This window comes from Amia ocellicauda, chromosome 1 (assembly GCF_036373705.1).
Source record: "Amia ocellicauda isolate fAmiCal2 chromosome 1, fAmiCal2.hap1, whole genome shotgun sequence".
Taxonomy (NCBI): Eukaryota; Metazoa; Chordata; class Actinopteri; order Amiiformes; family Amiidae; genus Amia; species Amia ocellicauda.
The window spans coordinates 46,925,166-46,940,333 of NC_089850.1; the positions used below are offsets into that span (position 1 = coordinate 46,925,166).

Below are 15,168 nucleotides of genomic sequence, written 5' to 3' on the forward strand. Positions count from 1 at the left end.
TGTACTTAATTTAGGACTGACACCAGTGACAAATATGATGTCTCATACTGTGAGAACATGTTGAGCCTTCAGCAAAAGAGATTTGTATTTGTGTTTGTAGCCCTTCTGTACTTTCAGGTGCCGTGTATATCATGTCTGGTATTGTTTTACTTCATTCTATGGAAACATAAATAGAACAAACAAACAAACAAAAAACAACTTAAAAGAATAAAATACATATGTGGGCATGGATAAATTGTACAATTTAAAGCATTTGTTATTCTTGATGCTTAAGCTTTTGACACACATACCTTACAATATTCAGTTCAAGCAATACAAAAGGGATAAACATTTTTTCAAAAGGAGTCAGCTGTTTAAAAACAGACAGATGCTGTAGGAAAAAGTGACTGTAAAAGTCTTTAGGCATACATCTTGAAACCATACCCACAGAAAGGATGAAGGGCCCTGTCTATCACTAGCATTACCCCTGACCAGTAGCTCAAAAGCTGGTTCCCATTATTTCTTATTATCACATATAGTTCTTCCCTAAAAAGAAAATTCTTCAGCAACTGTTTCCATTTGTTGAATCGCTTACCTTACATGGATTGTCGTCTTTTGAAACCTAGATGTTAAACGGCTGCAGTCTAAATTACAGCCAATAGCATGGAAGCCAATGGCTCTGTGTTGTCAGGCAGTACAGCGGTGTTGGCAGCCCCTGTTTCCATTCAGTGCAAATCTAATATGCTGCTAAAGGCTACTTCTTCAGCATTTGTTTACTGAAAACCTGACACAGCAGTTCTGGATGTTTGGTCTTTCTGGAATGAAAATTGAAAAAAGATGGGCTTTATTGAACGAGAAGTGGCTAATGTGCCATGGCATGTATGGTCAAACAACCCAACCTTCAGCCCTGGGTGATGCTTTACGGGTAAAATATTTCATTTTATTTTCATAGGATTTATTTTTTAAACCAAAACGCGCTAAGCAACTGGATTTTTTTTTTTTTTCATTTAGCACAGATGTTACTCACTGGGAAACATAAATGCTATTTACTGGTGTGAAGTCATCCCTGACTACTGCACGTGTTTGCATGTGTCATGGCCTTTCTGTGAAACTATAACAATGAATGATCTCAACGTGACATTAATCTGCAAAGATTTCATTATTATTACTAATAATACTTATATGTGTACTTATACCTCTACTGCCACTTCTAATACCATACAACTACCATTGATAAAGACACAAGGTATTATTATTATTATTATTAAGGGATAGCACTAGCTACGCCATTATTTATTTATTTATTTATTTATTTATTTACCTAAAGGTTTCCAAACAGATTATGACAAGCATTCATGATTTATATTGCTGTTTTGTTAATTATTGTCAACTGTTTTTTGTTAATGGTAATGAGGTTCGCCCACAGCAGAAACTGAGAAAATGTATTATTAGTCTGTACTCTCTGTATGCACTGTTTATGTGCAAACCCAGATTTTATTTTTCTAGCTCAGTGATTTTCTACTCAGGGCATCAGACACTAATGTTGAAATGCTTAATTCAGAAGGGGGACTTCCACTGTTAGACAACATGTGTACAATGATAGTTTCATACTGCTTCAGAATCAGTTTATGTATAGGAATAAAGACTCTCTTTCTCAAGGCCTTGCCCATTGGACTTGTTCGGGTGTATCTGCTGCTGGTGAATACAAAATAAATAACTGAGTCAATGATTCTTACTTTAAGTTCCTGTGTCAGCTTACAGAATGTGGAATGAAATCCACACCTGTGCTGTTAATTCTGTGGTGGTGGTGGACCAACTTCCAACGCAGAGTACTGATAACAAGAAGCCCAAAGGATACAGTATTGTCATTGGCCAGATATCTCCAACAGTTCTGGATACCTTCAACCCTTATTTACATAAATTGAATGCTTCTGGGTTGTCTCAGAAGGTCTGTCCACAGGTACCTTTCTCCATGAGCCAACTAGCAACTAGCAACTGCTATCTGGACCATATTTGTAGGATATTTTGCCTGGAATCTTTCTGAGGTACATCCATTATACAGACAGCACACAGACAATGGTTTCACACATGTTACTTTGACTTCAATGTATTGCATTCTCCACTAGATTAAAGCTATACACATCTCTTGTTCCTAAAAAGTACAGAGGGCATCATAGGACACAACAATGGATAAGATCAGAATATCTGTTCACATTTCTTGTTTAACTTCAATAATAATACAATTATTATTATTATTATTATTATTATTATTATTATTATTATTATTATATATTATTATTGTCAGTATTAAAAGCATAATAATAATAATAATAATAATAATAATAATAATAATAATAATAATAATAATAATAATAGAATATATATTTCTGAATGGTGGGGTCTGTGCAAGAGGTAACAAAATCGCAATTTAATGTGGAAAATGATCAAATCATATTAAACTAATATAGGATCCTGACAACTAAGAAACGGTGTTTCATATAATATGAATGGGTTTATTTGCGATAGGCAGGTGGGTCAAAATTAGAATTCAATCTTGGCCCTTTGGTTAAATAATTAAAGTGAGTGTTGCAGACTTTTGCACTGTAATTTTAGAGCAAAAAATATAAATTTCCTTTTCCTAAATCTGACAATCACTTTCTCTTTGTGAAGTGCGGCCAGACCGTTTCTGTTTTACCCAATCCCTGGCAATAACATCCTAGCTTGTCTTGGCAGATGCAACTGGAATGGAAATCAACACGAATGTGAAAGATGTCAGGAGAAGGTTGACATTTTCAGATTGTGTTGCTTCACTGCCTTTGTTCTTGCTCCTCAAGTGCTTTGTCTTTAACTCAGCATCTGACAGTTTCCCACACGGTAGATACTTTCAGATATAAGATCAATATTGTATATAATATAACTTGTACTTTTCCCTTTTTTCTTATATTCAAATTCTGTTTAACTTGCAGATGGTTCTTTAAAACTGTTGTTAGAAATCTGCTCAGTCTCCTCCTAATTGTGCCAGTAAAGATGGTAAAACCAGTACAGCTGGGTCAAATGGCCTTCTGACTTTCTTATTTGATGGTGAAGGAAAAGACTTGTGGAAAAAAAACCAGAGGTCTAATAAACAACAGGAATACAAAATGAAAACATTCTGAAAATTAAAATATTTAATCAGTTTTAAATTAAGGTAATTTGTTTGTATCCTGCAGCAATGAGTGTGTGGAAGCAATATCTTCAGTTCTAGCAGTCTTTAACTTCATCGTTGCAAGATTTAACCCACAAAGTATGCAGATTACAGCTCTGATGGATGTTAAAGCAGAAGTATAAATTAAAAGTACAAATTTAACATAACAAGAACATTAAACTTTCCTTGATCAAGAGCAGGGGTGGGGCAAAGAGCACTGAGAGAGGGAAATGGTGCATCTGCCTGGGGAACCACAGATGCATAAATTACATTTGGTCAGTTTGCTCAAATTATATAATGTTTTCTAGTTCACTGGCGAAGTAAGTATACTGTTCTGTGTAATTTTTTTGTCTTTCCTTTATATTTCAGCGGTCTGTGTATCATACAGCTTTTTACACATAGCTACATAGTCTGATTAAATATAGGAATTTTGTTGAATCTTATTTAAAAACAGCAGTGGGGAGATTCACGTCAATTTAGGGCAAAATCAAAACATGATCAATTTCAATTTGACAGTGAAGTAAATAGATGCAATAGGGATTGAGTTTGAACCTAGTGACACATTAGACATTGCACCTGTTGCACAATTTTAATCTTGTGCTGCTATCTGAGGTATTGAAGATCAAATCCCTGTGAGAAAACACCACATAATTACTGCCGTGACTAACAGTACACAATAGCTCTTATCTTCTTACATTTGTCCTCAAATTAGTCTACTACTGGTATAAGAGTTCTTGATTAATTCCTGCTGTCATGTCGCAATATAGAACATCCTGTTATTTTGCAAATAGAAATTAATCCATTTAGGGAAAAAAAGCTTAGCATTTCTGTTAGATAAAAAATATGGTACGTGTGCTTTTGTTTTGGTACGGTAGAATTTATTCCATCTCATGGGAGGGAATATGTGCCTTCATGCATATGCCCCTAACCCCAACTATGGCCTGTAACCCTATCCCTTACCCTAACCCTTATTCTAAACTTAGCGGATATACATGTGATCAACATCAGAACCTAGAGGAAGAGTGTGTCGGTGTTCCTGTGGTACTTGTACATTAATTAATGAGGAATTTGTGCCTATTGTAAAGTGTAACTAAAAAAGTGCTGCTGTGCTGAAGTGTACCCTTGGTCTTTTTTTAAAGCACCACGATTTCATTTTTTGAGAAATTGATGAAGGAACTCAGCCTAAGCAATTAAAGCAAAGAGAAATAACCTTTCATATTCTCATGCCTTGTTTAAAATGAATCCCATTGTGCCTTAAAAGTTTATCTTTCCTGATTGGGGATATTATTGCTGTGGAATTTGGCCACACAAAAAGCAACACAAATTCTGCCCTAAGTTAAGTGCTGGAGAACATGAGGCATTTATTACAACTGAATTCCAAATAATTAGCACAAGAGACTTTGAATACCATGCAGAAGAATGCCTGGGTTGCATTGAAAGTTGGAGACGTCCAGGACATTAATCTGCAGTGAACACTGCTATGCTTCTCCCCAAGGGCGTCTTTTACAGGTGGTTCGCATTTTTGCTGCAAAAATAATAACACAAATGCTATGTGAAATGGAAAATTTATCCTCAGAAAGTTTCCACTGCAACCCTTCCTTGCCCCAAGTGAGCATCCTGACACATTGTCAGGTGAAGGCTGGTATGTGAGGGTGTGAGGGGTGAGGGTTATGGATTCAAACTGCCTTTTTCATTGTTTATTGGGAATGTTACACAATGTCTGATTTTCAAGTAAGAATTTACTTTATTGTTTGATATGGCTGAACCCCTCATAAACTGTAGGCACCATAGCTTCTCCCGGGGTCTTGCATTACAAATGTTGTGTGTCTTTTGCTTTCATGAGAAACTAGCATTACTTTTTCTGGCAGATTCCTGTGTTTTGATTCAATTTGCTTTCCTTTCAAATGTGCTGCTCCAGTCTAGGTTCAACATTAATTACTTTTGACTGTAAGTAATAGCGTGTCTAAAATAAATATGAGTATGGTATTGGAATTGTAATAGCTTGCTAGGCTGAAGTGACATTACTAACGAATGTGTGTCTAGTATATAAATATATATATATATATATCTTTTACATTTATTGTTGGCATTTTATCCATTTCGCCCACCGATTTCTGGCCACTGAACTCTGTACAGAGTTTGAAATCAAACACTTTCATTCATTCTGTCTCTAGTTTAACTTATTTTCATTAATTTAACATGATTTATGTGTTACGTTTTACTGACTACAACATTGTTATTTTGTATTGTAGATTATTTTAAAACCATTGATTCAAATGAATAGCTGTCTGTATGAAGTATTTGTGTCACATTAGTGAATAATAGTGAGGCGTTTCTATCCATGTCCCTCACATCTAATCGTGATTCAGTCTGTAAGGGCTTGTCTGAATTCTTGGTAATCACATCCTTGTGACAACTGGGCACTCCGTAACCTCTTCCAGGCAGGAACAATCTAGTAACATAGTTTGGCTTCTACATCAGAAAGCCACATCTATTTATAAAACAAGTTACCTAGGATTCCTGGACAGAAATTTAAATTCTTGGAAAAACACACACACATCCACACACACTAAATCACACACTCTAACACAACGTACACCCACACAAACACAAACAAAAACACACACACACACACACACACACACACACAAACCACACTCACTCTCACCCCCACCCCACACACACCCACCCAACTACACACACACTCACCCACACAAATTCATGGCCCCACACACTCACCCACACCTGCAGACACCCCCCCCCCCCCCACACACACACATGCACACACAGACACAGACACAATCACGAATGTTAAGATTCATTATTTTGGAAATGGTTTGGTAGATTGTAAATGCAGGGATTTAACTTTTCCCCCCTGCAAATTCCTCTAAGTAACAGGCCCCCTGCATTTTTCATATACCTTTGATCAGAAAATAAAAGTCCAGAAAAGTCCAAATCCAGCATTTTTTACCATTTAATGAAAGTAGTAAGAATCCAATAAAAATAACCCTGTGTTCTCTTGTAAAATTGTGAAAAGCTCAATAATTAATCACTGAATAAATTGTATTCTGCCTACAGCATTTTATGACGCAGAATGAAGATATAAGGCCAATACTGCAGCCTTACAATGCCAGCTGACCCAGCAGATATAGGATTAATTAAGTCTGAATTGTGGAAACTCTAATTCTAAATTAAATTAAAGCCATCGCCTTTTAATTTACTTTTTATTCTATCTCAATTGTAATGAAACTAAGTAAACCTTACGTTCGAATGTACACTGTACTTTATCTTTAATACTGGGTTTTGCACACTGGGGTTTGCATACCCTTGTTCCCTTCCTAAAACAAAGCGTAACATTTACAAACCTCTATTTGACCTGTAAGGCATGGGAGATGGTAATGTTTTGTGAAGCAGAACAAGAATAAATAAATATAAATTGAAAAGTGTTGTGTTTATTAATTGCCCAGAGACACTGTACAGTCCAATGCTGTGTTTCCGGCAACCAGGAACTAGAATAGGCTTTCCTGTTTCCGCAGATATAAAAATCATTTAAATTATCGATGTTTCTGTTAATAGACTTTTATATTCATGACAAATGGAGCTAAAACATGTAAATATGGGGAAAAATTGACAAGTTTAAAGGAATCTGCAATTTTCTAGATATTTACCAATTAAATCTCCCTGAGGGTTTGACTTTTTGTGTTTTTGTCCATTAAGGGCAATACTCTTAAATCTGACATCCTTAAAAAGCAGACACTAACTAACTTAACTGGGAAATGAATAAAATTAAACAAGACAGCTAAGAAATAATTGGGTTAAAGAGCTTATCTTTGGCCTGCAGTGTTGTCGGTGAGTCCAATATTAGAAAAGGAGGGGATTTGGAAAAACAACATAAGTATTTAAAATGTCTAATAAGACTGTTGTGACAAATCACATGATCTATTTAAAGAAATACGTGTCTCTGAAACAAAAATGTTAAGCAGCCTCACATGCCTTAGAAGACAAATGAAAGTGCCAGTGGAGGTTTCCTGAAAGTGTGATATATCAGATTAAATCTGCATGGTGCAAATACACAATTTATATTTATACAGCGCAGGGCAGAGATTAAGCAAGAGCCCTCATCCATGTTGATTTTCTTTGCACTCTTAATCTGATATATTTTTATATTCCACAGCATAAAGTAGCATACAAAGTTATTTTAAATATATCAATAAAAAGGAAAAAAATTGAAAGAAGTTGCTTTATGAAGAATAATGATCTAATAAAACACAAACAAATCATACATGTCTGCAAAACAGCAAGAACATTTATCAATCTGTAAAAACAAAAACATCTGACCTCAGATGCTGCCTATGTTTGAAGCAGTTGGTGCACAGAAAGTCCCTTAGACTAATATTTATTGTATTATTGGCTTGAGATCAGGATAGGACCATGACTTATCAGTGCTTCTTGATAAAAATGTGTCCATGCAAAGTGGATGATATAGTTTTACAGTTTTTCTCATTTGCTAAGTCAATGTGAATGAAACTGAGGTCCACATAACCAACACCATAACCTAAATAAGCAGAACAGTACACAATGCTGCAAAACAGTAAGTCATTTATGGTTGCTTTCACACAAAATGCAAATACCAAGCACATTTGTGCAAAAAAGAAAACACAACTCTTTACGCAAGACCCAAAAATCTATTGGGTAAGTCTTGTCAAACAAAATTAGAACATTTGTTCACAGTCAATAACACATACTCCCACAAGTATGAATCTCTACTGCACATGTGCAAATCTTTATTGCTCAATTGTTCAATCAGCAATTAGTCCATAATCACATATAAAAGTGAGTTGGTGTTGGCATGAAATGGGGCAAATCAGAAGACAAAGATAAGAGAGAGAAAGAGGGGCAACACAACCACAAGCCCATAGAGGAAGAGGGGTGTGTATACGTGGTGGCACGGCAGCTCAAAGGGGAAGATACAAAAAATATGTTTCAAATGGCATATGTGCCACTATCATTAACCATTATTATTATGTTTTTATTTCTTGGCAGATGCCCTTATCCAGGGCTACTTACAACATAAGTGCAATACATGTGATAAACCATGTCCTTTTACAGGAACAGTGACAGAGTGAATGAGATTAGGTTCCAGTATGTACAGGCAGGGGCGGACTGGAATCAAAAATGAGCCCGACTGATGTTTGCCAAGTCGACTGGCCCAAATTTTTGCCAGAATCAACATACCAAAATAAGAATGAAGTCAGCACATGCAGCGTGCTGTCATGATGAAGTATCCTTAAAAAAAAATAACAAATGGTTTCACTATAGTTACGTATACAGTACTGTGCAAAAGTTTTAGGCAGGTGTGAAAAAATGCTGTAAAGTAAGAATGCTTTCAAAAATAGACGTTAATAGATTATATTTATCAATGAACAAAATGTAAAGTGATTGAACAGATGGAAAATCTAAATCAAATCCATCATGCAATACCACCAGGGAGGCATCTGATTGGCCCCACATTTATTCTGCAGCATGACAACGACCCCAAACATACAGCGAAAGTCATTAAGAACTATCTTCAGCGTAAAGAACAAGGAGTCCTGGAAGGGATGGTATGGCCCCCACAGAGCCCTGATCTCAACATCGAGTCTGTCTGGGATTACATGAATAGAGAGAAGCAACTGAGGCTGCCTAAATCCACAGAAGAACTGTGCTTAGTTCTCCAAGATGTTTGGGCCAACCTACCTGCCGAGTTCCTTCAAAAACTGTGTGCGTAGAAGAATTGATGCGGTTTTGAAGGCAAAGGGTGGTCACATTCAAATATGAATTTGATTTAGATTCTTCAGTTCACTCACTTTGCATTTAGTTAATTGATGAATATAATCTGTTAACATTATAAAGCATTCTTACTTTACAGCATTTTTTCCACACCTGCCTAAAACTTTTGCAGAGTACTGTACATGTTCAAATATTACAAAAAGTTTAGTTTCTCGATTCTGTCCAAACATAATTCACTTTTTCAAAACAATTAACACAGCCCCAAAGTGAAACACATTGGCCAAAATGACACATTTAATTTGCAAAATGCACGAAGACTTTCAAAACATTAAATACATGACACAAAATACAACTTGTGATCTAAAGAGATATTTCAATCATTTCACTACATAATAGCTCAATAAATACCAACTACAAATTTTCAATATCCCCTAACATGGTTAATCCACATTTTTTTTTTTTTGCTTTGGTACTATTTTCATAAGTAAGTGGTAATTTTTCCAGAAGTCTTCGTACAAAACTCCAAACTGACCACACTCGTAACACAGTTAGTCATTCTTTCAAAACCTGATCTCATTCTTTCATTACAGTTATACATATTTTCTTTCCACAAAATCATTGTTTCAAAAAGATTGTAACATGTAATGAGGTGGTAATCACCAAAAACACAACAGTATGATCTTCATTCAATTTAATACTTTTAACAATCAGTTAATTCAACAGAAAACAATACAAGATACACATTTCAAATCACCCTTGGTTCAGAATGAATGTTACTGTACTGCAATACAGTGTACACAGTCATCACAATAAATTACAATTACATTATCCAACCAAACTTACAAAAGCCATAATAAAAAAACATTAATACGTAAAATATGATCAAAGAACACATCAAAAGTCACTTAAATATTTTACAGTATTTTTACAACACTGTGGTTGCATTGTGAAACTAAATGTAAACTTACTGTAAATGGAGATAAATTAACATCAAGCCGGTCTTCAACATTTGGCCATAAAGTTTCATCAACATCACAGTGAATATCCTCGTTCATGCACCGTGGGAAAAACCTTCTGGCATGACGAATCCAGGCTTGATATTGCTCTGCAGTTATGTCATTACAAGCCTCATCCATGGCTTGAAGGAGGGTGACATGCTCATGGGGATGGCGATCATACACCTTCCACCTCCAAGTAGAGAAGAATTCCTCAACTGGGTTGAGGAAAGGGGAGTATGGTGGGAGATATAGGGTCATGAACCAAGGATGAGCCTGAAACCATTCCCGAACCAGCTCTGCATGATGGAAGCTGACATTGTCCCACACAATAACATACCTGGTATCTTCTCCCTGACTGGCCTGCTCATGTTCATTTAGAAAAGCCATCAGGTGTTCAGTGTTGTATGATCCAAGAACTGGTCTACAGCCTACCACATCTTCACATATAGCCGCACACGTTGAGAGGTTACCCCACCCCATGTTGTCCAGTCACTTGGGTGGTTGCTCGTTGGCCAAAAAGATTATGCCCACGGAGTCTGGTTTTTGCCAGATTAAAGCCCACCTTGTCAACAAAAATATACTTGTGATGATTCACAGCAGCATCCAGCTCCATCACCCTCTTAAAAAAATAAAATAATTTGGTTAGCTCTTTTACAGAAAAAGAGTTGACTTTGCTAGTGTGTAGTACAGTACTGCGAGCATCACATACGTAAAAACTGATCATAAAGTACACCACATAGCACTGTACCTGAACATATTCTGCATGCAGTCGTTTCACCCAGGCATGATTTCTCAAAAGGCACCAGGTAAATGTGCGTCATAGAAACCTGGTGCTTCTTCAAAAGGCAGGCAATAGTGGCATCAATCAGCCTTCCAACATTGGCAAAGGGGTCATTGCTCTCCTCAATAACCTGCTTTATAACAGCCTTATGTCATTCCTTGCCCTGACCATTTCCACCACAGCCAACTCTTGCTGTGGAGTCAGTATACGTGTGCAACCACCACCAGGTGGTTTCCTGCCAATTCGGAGAGTAAAACAGAGTATGCGGTCAATAGTTTACTACTGTAAATGACAAAATGTGTGATAATGAAATTGTTCACTATTCTATATAGTAATGCAATTTACTGTACCATAAAAGTATAGTGAATAGTTAGCAGACTTACTGGTTTTCTTGGTGAAATGTTCTGATGGAGCGAACAGTTGATCTTTGTAGGTTAGGGTGAACTAACCTGGCAGCCTCTGTTAACCACATGGTCAACAATGATGGCCCAGATTTTATTTGAAAGGACAGTACGTTGCATTCTGCTTACAGTCCTGTGATGACCACCTCTTTGACTAGGCCCATGCCCACCCTCTTTGATTCCCTCTGCAGGTTTCCTCTCTCTTCCACTCTATCCTGCTCAATGTTTGCCAATTGCAAATGCTCACACACAGTTCTACTTATATGGTATTCAATTGTGATCAGCAGGTGAAAGAAATTAGTAATAATTGGGATTTATTATGATTGGTCTAGCCTGATTGAAAGCTCTTAAAGCAATTTGTAGTTTATACCTTACCAAAACACCAACACACAATTATCAGACCAGTTGCAAATCTGTAGACATACCAAATGATTAACTGATTAACCATTAAGTTCAGTTGGATTAAATGATAGACAAATGTATTAAACTGAATGAGAAGAGGTGCAAATGAAAAGTGTGATAGTAATAGTATTATGAAAGACTGTGAATAAAGCATTTATATAGAGGAAACACTTATTATTTGTAAGGAATATTTTGTGATTTTGTGTTTTATACTAACATAATTGAAAATATGCTGAAATGTTTGAAAAAAGTGCATTTTTAATGATCTGTTGTGAGATTAGTATTAAGAGTTTTGAAAATGTACCACTTGCTTGTGAAAATTGCATTCAACCAATTTAAAAAAAAACTATAACATATCTGTGCCATTTGTTTATACTATACTTATAGTATGTACCATAAAAGTAAACATGTTATCACAGCATGCACTGTATATCAAAGATGATCAATGCAGAAAGAGTGTCACTCAGCAGGAATGTTCAGAACCAGCAGGCTATATTTGACCGTTTTTCATTTTGTCCTTTACAAATGCTATGATGCTGTAGATACAGAGAATACAAATGAAATACTCCAAGCTGACAAATCAATCAAAACAAAGCAATGTTAAAACAGGCAACACAAATACACTATACACCACAGTCAGTCCATTCGTTGTTGTCGATCAGGCCACATGTTTTCATCAAAATCTCACTGGATGCTTTCCCTCGCAATGCAGAGGAACAAATATCCTTGCATGGCACATCAATGCTTGGCCGTCCTCTGCAGTGATTTCCAGACAACTGGCATTCATTGCATCTAGGAGGGACATCTGGTCATGTGGACAGAAATCGTGAACTTTCCACCTCCAAGCAGAGAAGAATTCCTCGACCTAATTGAAAAAGGAGAGTATGGTGGGAGACATTCCATCACCATTCCTGGGTGGGCTGCAAACCATTCAGTACCCAGATGGGAGAGGTGGAAAGCAACATTGTCCCATATGATGAAGAAGCAGGACATGTCAGTTCTCACCAGCCCTCTCTCGTCTGATGGAACCACTCTCTGGTGCATCAAGAATTGTGAGGAGACGTTCTGTATTGTACAGGCCAGTTGTAAGGATGTGGTAAAGAGCCTCACCGCTGGAGAGAGCGGCACACATGGTGATGTGTGCACCCCTTCGCACATTCACAGTGGCCCTCTTACCAGTAGGGTTCCTCCCTCGACTCCTTACATTTGAAAAGTTGAAGGCGGCTGTGAGGATTTCCTTAAACAATAAATACTGAAACACGTCACATTAAAGAGGGCAACTGTGAGGATTTTCTTTTTATTCATATTTTAATGTACACTGTAATTACATGTTGACTTGCAGCTTCTGATGAACTGTGTTGTTTAACTGAATCTGTAAGTATATATAATTCTATTTTAAGGTTTGTTTTTTGTTTTTGTTTGCTGCCTGTTTATAGCAATTATATTTGTACTTATTATCTATGTCTTATGCATACTGATGGAATAGCTTGCAGAACTGCTTGTAATCCCTGCAGCTGTAGCAGACACAAAACATGTTGTTCGTACAGTGCTAAACTATCTTCCCCTCCCCTGTCACCCCCGAAACACAAATATGCTATGTGTTACACATCCTCGGACAATAACATGCCCACGAAGCATGACGTGCACCTGCTTGTGGGAACGCTGCAAAACCCAAATGCTTTAGCCAATTAATCATTACTATTATGTTGTGTACTGCGTATTGGGACTGCCCCGTAACTGTTGCAGAAGTTGTTTGTTAGACTGTATAAAGGCTGTGTTACGCTTACAATAAACTGAAGTGAAATGAACTGAAACTAACTGGTTTTGTGTCTGTGACTTTCCTTCCCGAGTGCTCGTCCTTTCCTGCCAAAAGTCTCCACTTTTGCTGAAATGCTAACTGGACTAACTGCCTGATTCACTGGGATCCGAAGGGTTGCTTCTACTGAAACCTTGTACCATAACAACGGCTTCACTCACATAAACTGCAGTAATGTATGGGGAGTTGCGTTGCCCAGCCTGTCTCATGGAAAGTCCATGATTGACAAAATGGTCAATAATTGTGGCACAAATTCAATCTGAAACATTATCTCTTTGTATTCCCCTTTGAGCTACTCCACCACCACACATCTGATCCCCTTTTCCTTTATGGGCAGCTCTACCTCTCGTTTGTCCTTGCCCTAGTTCATGTACTTGTCCTTGCCCTCGCCCTCGCCCTCAGCCTCAGCCTCAGCCTCTTACTTGGTCCATCCTTGCAAACAGCTCAAATGTGAGCTCTTTTATGCATGAATAAGGACTGCTTGCTGAATGAACAATTGTGCAAAGATGTTTTACACACGTGCAGAAAAGTTTCACATTCATGGGAGTCATTTGTAGTAGATGTGACCAAATGTTTTAATTTTGTTTGACATGATTTACTCAACTGAGTTTTGTGTCTTTTGTAGAGAGTTGTGTTTACAGTTTTGCAAAACTTTGCTTAACATTTGCATTATGTGTGAAAGCTATGAGAAATGACATGGTGTTTTGCTAAAATGAATACCGTTTTGCTCATTAGGTTAACATGGAGAAAAAGTTGACCCCCGTTTCATTAAAAGTGTCTTAGCGATCAAGAAAAACTGTAATAGAGTTACAACTAACTTCCACATTATATCATTCTGTTACTGAATGCAAATCTCACTCGAGCTCTCCCTGTATACCTGGATTCGTTGCACAAAGCCTGATTGGAATTGAGGGAATTCTTACTGTAGAAGATATTTGACTGACATGACACTCATCCACTATACAATAGATTCAAAGGAAAGACAAAATCAGTTCACCAATCCCGTTGTAAGAAAATCCTGGCAAATCCAATCAGGGATTGGTCACCCCTCCCCCTTACACATTACGATATTGGATTTATTTACTTCCCGAGTGCCAGTCTGCCGCTGTGTACAGGTCAGGACTCATCACAGTAATGTATTTCCTTACAATATTTAGTTGCAGACAGTTAAAATAGCTATCCATGTTCATTTTGTGTTTCTCTTGAGGTTTTCATATATGTGGATGAAGTGGGATTACATTTGCCTAGAGTGAGCAGACGTGAGCAGATGTGAGCAGATGGTCACAGAGCCACAGTCAGTATTCAGGCCAGAGAATATTGCCATGTATGCAGCCATCTCAAGAGAAGGTGTTCTTTACTGATGGCCCATACAATACAGACCACCTAACTGCATTCCCCGACCTCTTGTACAATAGAATTGTACCACTGAAGAGAGAGCTGATGAGGCCTACATGCCAAATGTAACAATTACACAATTTTTTGCTTTTTTGTCACCATGTCATATTGATGCTCATAATTAGTGTTTATTGTGCCATTGATAAATGACTGATGGAAATAACTTTTCAATTAGATGACAAATGATACTGTTTTGTTGTACTGATTTTTGTGTATTTGCTGTTTTGAGAGTCTGAGTGCATTTTGTGAAGGATTTGTCTCATTTTGGCCAATCGTGTTTCTGTTTGGGGTGTGTTAACTGTTTTGAAAATGTTAATTCTGTTTGGAGAAATGTGCTCAAGCAATCGAGAAAAACTGTAATCTGGAAACCTACAATACACTTTAAATATGTATACATTTTGCCTGCAACAACTGTTTTACTTAAAAAATAAGAGGGTTGTTCT

General features: G+C 37.1%; 1 long non-coding RNA gene across 1 annotated transcript; it reads right to left on the reverse strand.

Moving 5' to 3' along the window:
* Positions 1 to 9,608: 9,608 nt before the first annotated feature.
* LOC136719768 (uncharacterized) lies at positions 9,609 to 11,602 on the reverse strand. Its single transcript, XR_010807518.1, has 3 exons — positions 11,095 to 11,602; positions 10,679 to 10,946; positions 9,609 to 10,549 (listed from the first exon to the last, which is right to left on the reverse strand). It is a non-coding gene; the product is annotated as an uncharacterized LOC136719768 (long non-coding RNA).
* Positions 11,603 to 15,168: the final 3,566 nt, after the last annotated feature.